Raw genomic sequence first — 12,096 nt, 5'->3', positions numbered from 1 at the left:
TTGTCCCTCTGCCACTTAAAATGGCATGTCCTGGATAGGGGTTGCAAAGGCAGCACAGCCATAGCCAACCTGCAAAGGGCCTTTAACATGAGCGTAAAGCATAAAAACAACCTCTGTTGTTGTAAGCCATCAGGACTCTAGAGTGTTTAATCCTGTAGGATGACTTAAAGAAAGTTTGTTTTTTTGACTCCTAAATTTAATAGCAATATGCACACGTGTAAGTTTACTCACATGTCCAAATCCTATTAAAAAGAAAAATGAAGTGAGCAATATTTTAATATTTCTTTAAACATTATTTCCAGAATTAAAAACAACTCTACAGTATGGTTAGATTGATCTCTATGTTGTGTTGGATTTTAAGGAATTGGTTAATGTTTTGTCTTCTAGAACACTAAAGTCCTCATAGGCGGAAATAGGTAGCCGAAGTGTGTCCATATCCAGGTATATACAAGAATACAGGCAGTCCTTGACTTACAATGGTTTGACTTAACTTTTTGACTTTAAGATGGGTTTATTGTGGTATTAAATACATTTTTGACATGATATTTTAGACTTATGAAAATAAGTTCCTTCACTGTGAGTTGAGGAGCGTCTGTAGTGTTTACCTAAGTCTCTGCTGTTCTACCCATGATGTCTGACACATAATAAAAAACTTTAAGGCACACAAAAGTCAAGAAAACACAGTTCAGTGTCGAGAGACAAAAGACTCAACAGACTCAGACTCAGAAATGACCTGAAGGTTGAAGCTATAAGACATGAGTAAACTTTTCCTGGTGAGATAAACTGGTGAAAGAAACTTCTAAAGGTAATGATGGCATAAGTAGGCATTGGGTAACTTGAGATCATTATTAAAATTTTGTTGCTTACTTTGGCTGACATAATAAATAATATTATCTATGCCCTGGGGTCACAAAAATGTTTAAATTCCTGAGTTTTTGAAAATTGAAGGACCTTGGGGTTGTTTTGGGGGCAACTACAGAGGAATCTGAACCATTGTTAACATTTCATGTTATAGTATATTAACATTGCAGGTGAATTGAAACAATCCATATCTGTATTAGTTTTCTAAGGCTGCCATAAAAAAGTACCACAGACTGGATGGCTTAAACAACAGAAATTTTTTTCCTCATAATTCTGGAGGCTTCTAGAAGTCTGTGATCAAAGTGTTGACAGGATTGGTTTCTTCCGAGGCCTGTCTCCTTGGCTTGTAGATGGCTATCTCCTCCTCCCTGTGTCTTCATATGGTCTCCCTTCTGTGTATGCCTGTGTACTAGGACACCAATCATATTGGGATTGGGCCTACTTTAGTGATTTCAGTTTAACTTTACCACTTTACCTCTTTAAAGACCCTGTTTCCAAATACAGTCACATTCTTTTTTTTTTTTTAAAGATAATTTATTACACATATATGTGGAGTACAACATTGATTTTTCAGTAGTGGCGTACAATGTGTGATGGTGAGACCAGAATAGTTAGCCCATTCATCATTACAGTATACAATCACTTTTCGTGTCTGTTAACCAATTCCTCATTAGCACCCCCTCCCCCTGCCTCTTCCTTTCCCTTCCCTTTTCCACCTCTAGTAACCATGGTTCTTTTCTCTCTTTCTGAAAGTTCAATGTATTACTGTGATTGTTATTTCTTTCTCTCTCTCTCTCTCTGTCTCTCTTTATTGTTTATTTGTTTATTTATGGATTCAGCTCCTGGTTGAGTGAGAACATGTGGTATTTCTCTTTCTGTACCTGGTTTGTTTCACTTGGGATAATTTTCTCTAAGTTCATCCAAGTTGCTGCAAATGGTAGAATTTCATTCATCTTTATGGCTCAGTAGTATTTCATTGTGTATGTATACCACAATTTCCTTGTCCAGCCATCCACTGATGGACATTTAGGTTGGTTCCATCACCTGGCTATTATAAATAGAGCTGCAATAAACACGGAAGTGCAGGTACCCCTTTGACATGATGATTTTCAGTCCTCTGGATATATCCTCAGTAGTGGGATTGCTGGATCATATGGCAGTTCTATCTGTAGTTATTTGAGGAACCTCCGTACTGTTTTCCATAATGGCTGTGCTAATTTACAGTCCCACCAACAGTGCAGAAGGGTTCCTCTTTCTCTGCATCCTCACTAGCATTTTCTATTTTCTGTCATTTTTATAATGGCCAGTCTGATTGGGGTGAGGTGATATCTCAAAGTGGTTTTGATTTGCATTTCCCTGATGATTAGTGATGTTGTGCATTTTTTCATATACCTGTTGGACATTTGTATGTCTTCCTTTGAAAAATGTCTCTATTCAGCTCTTTTGCCCATTTTTTAATTGGATTATTATTATTACTATTATTATTGCTGTAAAGTTGTTGGAGCTTTTGTATATTCTGGATATTAATTCCTTGTCAGATGCATAGTTTGCAAATATTTTCTCCCATTCTGTAAATTGTCTTTTCACTCTGTTGATTGTTTCCTTTGTTGTGCAGAAGCTTTTTAGTTTGATATAATCCCAATTGTTTATTTATTTCTTTTTTTGCCTGTGCTTTTTGGGTCACATTCATGAAGTCTTTGCCCAGTCCTACATCCTGAAGTGCTTCCCCTACATTCTCTTCCTTGAGTTTTATAGTGTCAGGTCTTATACTTAAGTCTTTAATCCATTTTGAGTTGATTTTGGTATATGGCAAGATGTATGGATCTAGTTTCATTCTTCTACACATGGATATCCAGTTTTCCCATCACTATTTACTGAAGAGGATGTTTTCCCCCCAATGTATGTTCTTGGTGCCTTTGTCAAAGATCAGTTGGCTGTAAGTATGTGGGTTGATTTCTGGGTTCTCTATTCTGTTCCATTGGTCTATATGTCTGCTTTTATGCCAGTGCCATGCTGTTTTGGTTACTATAGCTTTGCAATATAGTTTGAAGTCAGGTTGTGTAATGCCGCTGGCTTTATTTTTTTTTGCTCAGTATTGATTTTGCTATTCAGAGTCTTTTCTTCCATATGAATGTTAGGATCATTTCTTCTATTTCTGTGAAGAAATTCATTGATATTTTGTTGGTGATTGCATTGAATCTGTAGACTGCTTTGGGCAGTATGGACATTTTTACAAACTTAATTCTTTCAATCCATGAACATGGAATGTCTTTCCATCTTTTGGTTTCCTCTTTAATTTCTTTCAGGAGGGTTTTGTAGTTCTTATTGTAGAGATCTCTCACCTCTTCAGCTAAATTTATTCCTACGTATTTTATTCTTTTGGTAGCTATTGTAAGTAGGCTTGCTTTCTTGATTTTGTTTTCTACTTGATCATTGTTGGTGCTTAAGAACACTACTGATTTTTGTGTATTAATTTCATATCCTGCAACTTTACTGAATTTATTTATCAGCTCTAGGAGTTTTTTGGTAGAAGTTACAGGTTTTTCCCTATATAGAATCATGCCATCTGTGAACAAGGACAATCTGACTTTGTTTTTTCTTATTTGTACTCCCTTTACTTTTTTCTCTTGCCTGATTATTCTGGCAAATATTTCCTATTCTATGTTGAATATGAGTGATGAGAGTAGGCATCCTTGTCTTGTTCCTGTTCTTAAAGGAAACATTTCAGCTTTTGCTCATTTGGGATGATGCTGGTGGTGAGTTTCTCACATATGGCTTTTGTTATGTTGAGATTCTTTCCTTCTTTACCTACGTTGTTTAGTCTTTATCATGAAGGGATGCTAAAAACCTATCAAATAATTTTTCTTCATCTATTGAGATAATCATGTGGTTTTTGTCCTTGATTTTGTTGATATAGTGTACCATATTTATTGATTTGCATATGTTTAACCATCCTTGCATCCCTGGGATGATTCCCACTTGATTATGGTGTATATCTTCTGATGTGCTTTGTATTCTGTATCTTTTTTTTAAGGATATGCACATTTTTGTATTCAAATAACAAATACATAAATTGATTAACAGATGAATGACAAAATACTCTGTAGAAAGCAGGGCTTCAACACACACAAGCTCCCAAAACTGAACCATGAAGATGTAGAAAATTTGAACAGACCAATAACAATAAAGGAGATTGAAGCTGTTATCAGAAGGCTCCCAACAAAGAAAAGCCCAGGACCAGATGGATTCACAGCAGAATTTTACCAAACATTCAAAGAGGAATTGACACCGATTCTTTACAAACTATTCCAAAAGATTGAAACAGATGCAAATCTCCCAAACTCATTCTATGAAGCAAACATCATCCTGATACCAAAACCAGGTAAAGATATAACCAAAAAAGAAAACTACAGGCTGATATCCTTGATGAATATAGATGCAAAAATACTCACTAAAATACTAGCAAACAAAATACAGCAACACATACGTAAAATTATTCACCACGATCAAGAGGGATTCATCCCAGGGATGGAAGGTTGGTTCAACATACACAAATCAATAAATGTGATACACCATATTAATAAAGTCAAACACAAGGACCATATGATCATCTCTATAGATGCTGAAAAAGCATTTGATAAAGTTCAGCACTCATTCATGACAAAGACTCTGTATAAGTTAGTTATAGAGGGAAAGTATCTCAACATAATTAAAGCCATATATGCCAAACCCACTGCCAATATCATCCTGAATGGGGAAAAGCTGAAAGCTTTTCCTTTAAGAACAGGAAGTAGACAAGGATGCCCACTCTCACCACTCCTATTCAACATAGTGTTGGAAGTACTAGCCAGAGCAATCAGAGAAGAGAAGGAAATAAAGGGCATTCAGATTGGAAAAGATGAAGTCAAACTGTCCCTGTTTGTGGACGACATGATCCTATATATCGAGCAGCCTAAAACCTCTACAAAAAAACTCTTGGAATTGATAAATGATTTCAGCACAGTAGCAGGATACAAAATCAACACACAAAAATCAGTAGCATTTCTTTTCTCCAATAGTGAACATGCAGAACGAGAAATCAAGAAAGCCTGCCCATTTACAATAGCCACCAAAAAAATAAAATACTTAGGAATTGAGTTAACCAAGGAGGTGAAAAATCTCTATAATGAGAACTACAAACCACTGCTGAGAGAAATTAGAGAGGATACAAGAAGAGGGAAAGATATCCCATGCTCTTGGATTGGAAGAATCAACATAGAGAAAATGTCCATACTACCCAAAGTGATATACAAATTCAATGCAATCCCCATCAAAATTATGAAGACATTTTTCTCAGAAATGGAAAGAACTATCCAGAAATTTATATGGAATAATAAAAGACCACGCATAGCCAAAGCAATGCTGAGCAAAAAAAATAAAGCTGGAGGTATAACACTACCTGACTTTAAGCTATAATAACCAAAACAGTATGGTACTGGCATAAAAACAGACACACTGATCAATGGAATAGAATAGAGAATCCAGAAATCAACCCACACACTTACTGCCATCTGATCTTTGACAAAGGCACCAAGCCTATTCACTGGGGAACGGACTGCCTCTTCAGCAAATGGTGCTGGGTATCCACATGCAGGAGAATGAAACTGGATATCCACATGCAGGAGAATGAAAGTAGACCCATACCTCTCACCATATACTAAAATCAACTCAAAATCGATTAAGGATTTAAATATACACCCTGAAACAATAAAACTTCTTAAAGAAAACAAAGGAGAAACACTTCAGGAAATAGGACTGGACACAGACTTCATGAATATGACCCCCAAAGCACGGGCAACCAAAGGAAAAATAAACAAATGGGATTATATCAAACTAAAAAGCTTCTGCACAGCAAAAGAAACAATTAACAGAGTTAAAAGACAACCAACAGAGTGGGAGAAAACATTTGCAAAATATACATCTGACAAAGGATTAATATCCAGAATATACAAGGAACTCAAACAACTTTACAAGAAAAAAACAAGCAATCCAATTAAAAAATGGGCAAAAGAGCTAAGTAGGCATTTCTCTAAGGAAGATATACAAATGGTCAACAGACATATGAAAAAATGCTCAACATCACTCAGCATCCGGGAAATGCAAATCAAAACCACACTGAGATATCATCTCACCCCAGTTAGGATGGCTAAAATCCAAAAGACTCTGAACGATAAATGCTGGCTAGGTTGCGGAGAAAAAGGAACTCTCATACATTGTTGGTGGGACTGCAAAATGGTGCAGCCTCTATGGAAAATGGTATGGAGGTTCCTCAAACAATTGCAGATAGATCTACCATATGACCCAGCTATCCCACTGCTGGGAATATACCCAGAGGAATGGAAATCATCAAGTCGAAGGTATACCTGTTCCCCAGTGTTCATCGCAGCACTCTTTACAATAGCCAAGAGTTGGAACCAGCCCAAATGTCCATCATCGGATGAGTGGATACGGAAAATGTGGTATATCTTCTACTCAGCTATAAAAACGAATGAAATACTGCCATTTGCAACAACATGGATGGACCTTGAGAGAATTATATGAAGTGAAACAAGTCAGGCACAGAAAGAGAAATACCACATGTTCTCACTTATTGGTGGGAGCTAAAAATTAATATATAAATTTACACACACACACACACACACACACACACACAAAAAAAAAAAAACCGGGGGGGGCGGTGGAAGAGGATATAACAACTACAATTACTTGAAGTTGATACGACAAGCAAACAGAAAGGACATTGTTGTGGGGGAGGGAGGAGAGGGAGGAGGGAGGGAGGTTTTGCTAAGGGGCAACAATAATCAACCACAATGTATATCAACAAAATAAAATTTAAAAAAGAGAAAAAAACAAAAGCATAGAAATATCAAATAATTTCAAAAGGGGAAAATGAATAAACTTTTCAATGGAAAATTAATTTTTAAGCATATCAAGAAGTCCACTTAATAAAATGAAATCAAGAACAGAAATTAAAATTGCTTCTTGGCCTTTTGGTTAAGATCAAGTGTATCTGTTCTTATCAGTTTACTATCTGATATGTCCTTTATCCAAGGACAATATTAAATGGATTTTTGGAGCAGGGATGTGGAACAGGAGCTTGCTCTGTCCAGTCCACACATTGGCCTGCTATTGCAGTACCTTCAGGCATGGTGCACCCCCTCGAGGACATGAGTGCTGGTCATACAAGGTCAGAAATGGTGGTGAGGGGAGGTTGCAGTTACTGCCTGGTAAGGGCTGGGCTGGGCTGGCCTCATGGTAAGAAAAAAAAAAAAAGAATGGAAATTAAATATTTAAGTTTAGGAAGATAAATTGCATTAAAAAATCAATAAAACAGATTATAAACACAAGGACACTTCAAAAAGTTCATGGAAAAATAGAATTGGAAAATAATATTTTTTATTGAACTTTCCATGAACTATTTTGTTTGTTTGTTTCCATGAACTATTTTGTTTGTTTGTTTGCTTAAATGTTAAGATCATATACTTTGTTTGTTGTTAAATTATAATTTTATTCCATTGTTGTCTGAAAATATATTTGATATGATTTCAATCTTTTAAAATTTGTTGAGACTTAATTTGTGGCCTAACGTATGAACTATCCTGAAGAATGATCCGTGTGCTGATGAGAAGAATGTATATTCTGTTGTTGGATGGAATGTTCTGTATATGTCTGTCAAGTCCATTTGGTCTAAGGTACTGTTTAAATTTAATATTTCTCTGTTAATTCTTTGTCTGGACGATCTATCCAGCGCTGAGAGCAGCGTGTTAAAATCCCCAGCTATTACTGTGTTGGGGTCTATCTACCCCCACTGATCCAGTAACAGTAGCGTTATATGTCTGGGTGCTCTGATGTAAGTATATATATACTTTGCCATCCTTATATCTTCTTGCTGCATTAATCTTTTTATCATTATATAGTGTCCTTCTTTGTCTCTTTTTGTAGTTCTTGGTTTGAAGTCTATTTTATGTGATATAAGTATGGCAACTCCTGCTCATTTTTGGTTTCCATTTGCATAGAATGTCTGTTCCATCCCTTCAGTATTAGCCTATGTTTGTCTTAATTGGTGAAGTCAGTTTCTTGTAGGCAGCATATAGTTGGGTCTAGTTTTTTAATCCCTTCAGCCATTCTATATCTTTAAAGAGGGGAATTTAATCCATTTACATTCTGGGTTGTTACTGAAAGGTATTACCTTATTCCTGCCATTTTATTAATTTTTTAATAATTGTTTTATATTTCTTTTGTTCCTTTCTTTCCCTTTTATTCTTTATCTTTGCTGTTGCTCTCATTTGCATATCTTTTCTATTAGTGGTTTTTATTCTTTCTCTTGTATTTACGGTGACATCTCTCTTTTGATTTCAGATGTAGGACTCCCTTGAGGATTTGTTGAAGGGCTGGTCTTGTGGTGGTGAATTCCTACAGTTTTTGTTTGTCTGGGAAAGGTACTATTTCACTTTCATTTCTGAAGGAAAGCTTTGCTGGACATAGTATTCTTGGTTGGCAGTTTTTTTCTTTTAGCACTTTGAATATGTCATCCCACTCTCTCCTGGCCTGTAGGGATTCTTTTGAGAAGTCTGCTGTTAGCCTGATGGGGATTTCCTTATAGGTTATTTGATGCTTTTCTCTTGCTGTTTTTAGAATTCTTTCTTTGTCTTTGACTTTTGATAATTTGACTATAATGTGTCTTGGGGAGGTCCTTTTCAGGTTGAATCTGTTTGGGGATCTTTGAGATTCTTGGATTTGTGAGACCATGTCTCTCCCAATATTTGGGAAGTTTTCAGATATTACTTCATTAAATAGGTTTTCAATGCCTTTTCCCTTTTCTTCCTCTTCTGGTACATGCATAATGTGGATGTTTGTATGCTTAATGTGATCAGAAAGATTTTTTTCATTTTTTAAAATTCTTTTTTCTTTTTGGTCCAACTCGGTTAATTCAAAAAGCCTGTCTTCTAGTTCGGAGATTCTTTCTTCCACTTGTTCTAGACTGCTGCTTATGCTCTCAGTTGTATTTTTTTATTTCATTGAATGACTTATTCAGTTCCAGGATTTCTGCTTAATTTTTTTTTAATGTTTCTATCTCTTTGTTGAATTCTCATATATGTTCTTGATTTTCTTTTTGACATCATTATGACCTCTATCTATATTTTTCATCCATCATTCCAGGTTTACTTAGTATTGCCTCTTGGGATTCCTCTTCAGGCAATTCATCAGTTTCCTGTTGTTTGGGGTCTGGTATTGGAGAGTTGTAGTCTTCTTTTGGGGTAGTCATATTTCCCTGTTTTTTCATGCTTCTCATATCTCTGCATTGATGTCTTGGCATCTGGTGGTATAGTCACTTCTTTTAATTTTAGGAGTGGATTTTGAAGGGAATGACTCTTTCCTGTAGAAGTATTCTATATTGACAATAGGGTTGGGTGTTTTAAGTTTGGATCTAGGTGAGTGTGATAGTGCAGACTTCTTGTGACTTCTTCAACTGTATTCTATTTTGGAGCTGTCTGTGGATGCCTTTGTGGCCTAGGCAGTGGGTCCCTCAGCATTTTCTTGTTGGGGTGGATGATCTGCTATCGGTCAATGAACAGATGTACACTGCTGCAGTAGGCCCTGGCAACTCTGTAGATGGCCACTGGCTCAGCTGTTGAGCCTGGAGCAAGCCTTTATGGATCCTGTAGGACCCAGTGGCTTTCAAGAGGTATGCTATAGGGAGAAACAGCTGCTGCTCAATCAGCTGTTGGTTTGGGAGTAGTTGTACAGAGCTGTCACAGGGCCTGGAAAATGTGAAGGTGGCTGCCTAATCAGCTGTTGAGCCTGATGCAAGCTTGCAAGGGTGCAGCTGAGGCCAGCAGCTTTATAGCAGCCTGCCTTGGGGTATCAGAGCCCCTACCTGGTCCGCTGTCTGGGGGCAGGTATACACTAGTGCAACAGGTCCTGGCAGCTCTGTAGAGGGCCACTGATTCAGCTTTTGTGCCTGGAGCAAGCCTTCATGGAAGCTGCAGAACCCAGCAGCTCTCTAGAACACTCTAGTGGTGTGCTATAGGGAGGAAAGGCTGCTATGCAATCAGCTGTTGGTCCAGGAGTGGGTATACACAGCTGTTGTAGGTCCTGGTAGCTCTGTAGGTGGTTGCCCGATCAGCCGTTGTGCCTGATGCAAGCCTGCAAGAGTATAGCCAAGCCCTGCAGTTCTGTAGAGGCCTGTATTGGGGTGTCAAAGCCCTTGCCCAGTCCACTGTTGGTCAGTGAGCAGGTGTATACTGTTGCAGCAGGTCCTGGAAGCTCTGCAGAAGTCCACTGGATTGGCTCTTGAATCTGGAGGAAGCCTGCAGAAATGCTGTAGGACCCAGCAGCTCCCAGGACTGTGGGGGGAAAAGAGACCACCACCAGGCTGGCTGTCAGCATGGCCACCCATGTACTCAAGCAGGACCAAGAGTTGTGCAGTGCTGGTACATGTGACATGGGAAATAACTGCTTACTAGTGGCTTCCCTACCCAGGGGGGAAGGTTACATGGACTCAGACACTGGGGTTGGGGTATCTGTCCCTCTGTCTGGTCTAAGCTGCTGGTAGGTAGGACTGTGGGCCTGCTGGCACCCAGGCAAATGTGTGTAGGGTCACAGGGGGAGGTGGGGCTACTATCATGCTGGCTGTGGGCTGTGCAGGAACTTGTCGGTTTGGGCCTTGCTGGCCATGCAGGGTGGGCTGTGAATGTGGGGAGCTGCTGTACCGTGGTGACTTTTTTGCCCAGCAAGACTGCCTGCTTGACTTTAGGGGAGGGAGTACTGTGTGTGTTCAGAAACTGGGGTCTTGGCCTTTCTGTCCATCCTAGGCTCCAGGCAGCCTGCGCGATGGTCCCGCTGATGCCTATGTGAGTGCAGTAGAATTCAGGAAGGGCCTCCAGACAAAGGGAGTTGGATTCTCTGGGTCCAGGGCAGAGTTCATACCTGCCATGGTTTCGACTCTCAGATAGTGCTGCATCTATCAGCTGCTCAGAACAGGAGGGGTTTTAATCTCTTTGAATTTCCACTATGATATTGTGCATCTACACTAACTCTTGGCTATTCCCCAGCTGAGCCTGGGTCCTGAAAAGATTGGGGGACTCTCTTGAGGCAGGGATCACTGGTGTTGTGGTGGCAGTGGGAACAGCTAGGGTCTTTTCTAGCATACCTTCTCTCTGCCTGATTCCAGGCCGGTCCCTGTGGCAGGAAAGAAGCTAGATGCCCTGCTCTGTTCTCTATGGTGCTGTTCTCTTCTTCTAACATTAATACATATATATTTTTTGTGACCGGTAAGGGGATCGCAACCCGTGGCTTGGTGTCGCCCACACCACGCTCAGCCAGTGAGTGCACCGGCCATCCCTATATAGGATCCGAACCTGTGGCCTTGGCGCTCCCAGCACCGCTGCGCTCCCAGTGCTGCACTCTCTCGAGTGAGCCACGGGTCCGGCCCCAACATTAATATTTCTAAAGTATAAGCCTAATACTTTTAATACTTGGGGGAATTGTGCTTGTGTGTGTGTGCGTGTGTTCATGGAAAAAATAGAATTAAAAGATAATATAAGCTTTCTATGAGCTTTTGGAAGTATTCTTATGTATGTATGTATGTGTGTGTATATATACACATGCACACATATATATATGGAAGTCAAACTTTCCCTCTGGTTTTGAGTCTGTCTCCTGAGATGAATTGACGATAGATTAACAAGAGAAAAGTCATACAAATTTATTAACATACACATGGACACAGGAGTCCCACGGATATGAGACTCAAAGAAGAATCAGATGGCTGAAGCCTTTATACCACAGGGAAAGAAATAGAGACTTAGAGCGTGGTGGCAGGTTATAGGAGGGAGAGGGAAGAAAAGGCATGGTGAGCAAAGGCTGTCTTTTATGTGGATGATGCCTCACAGGTAGCAGCCCTCAGAAAGAACAGATGGTTTAGCCTGTGGTAAAAGTTCCTGTGTCAGAACTTTAAAAGTGTTAGATTTAATCTCCTTTTAATTTTTCCTAGATCCGGATAAGGGAACCCCTGAGAAAAACTCTGCATCTGCTGTTTACTTCACTAATGTAGATTTTTTTCTATAGACGCAAACCTCCTCTGCTCCCCAAGAACAGCTTTTCAGAGATATTCCTCTGTTTTGCAGCCCCTCTGTATAGTGATCAAGAAATATGCCAAAGAAGTATATTTTGGGGTGGCATATTTTGTTTTCC

The 12,096-nt window shown here is 39.1% G+C and overlaps 1 non-coding gene across 1 annotated transcript; it reads left to right on the top strand.

Moving 5' to 3' along the window:
- Positions 1-6,874: 6,874 nt before the first annotated feature.
- Positions 6,875-7,060, top strand: LOC134386735 (U2 spliceosomal RNA). Its single transcript, XR_010024552.1, has one exon. It is a non-coding gene; the product is annotated as a U2 spliceosomal RNA (small nuclear RNA).
- Positions 7,061-12,096: the final 5,036 nt, after the last annotated feature.

This window comes from Cynocephalus volans, chromosome 9 (assembly GCF_027409185.1).
Source record: "Cynocephalus volans isolate mCynVol1 chromosome 9, mCynVol1.pri, whole genome shotgun sequence".
NCBI lineage: Eukaryota > Metazoa > Chordata > Mammalia > Dermoptera > Cynocephalidae > Cynocephalus > Cynocephalus volans.
Note: the sequence above shows the minus strand (reverse complement) of the source record. Positions and strands in the feature narration are given on the sequence as shown.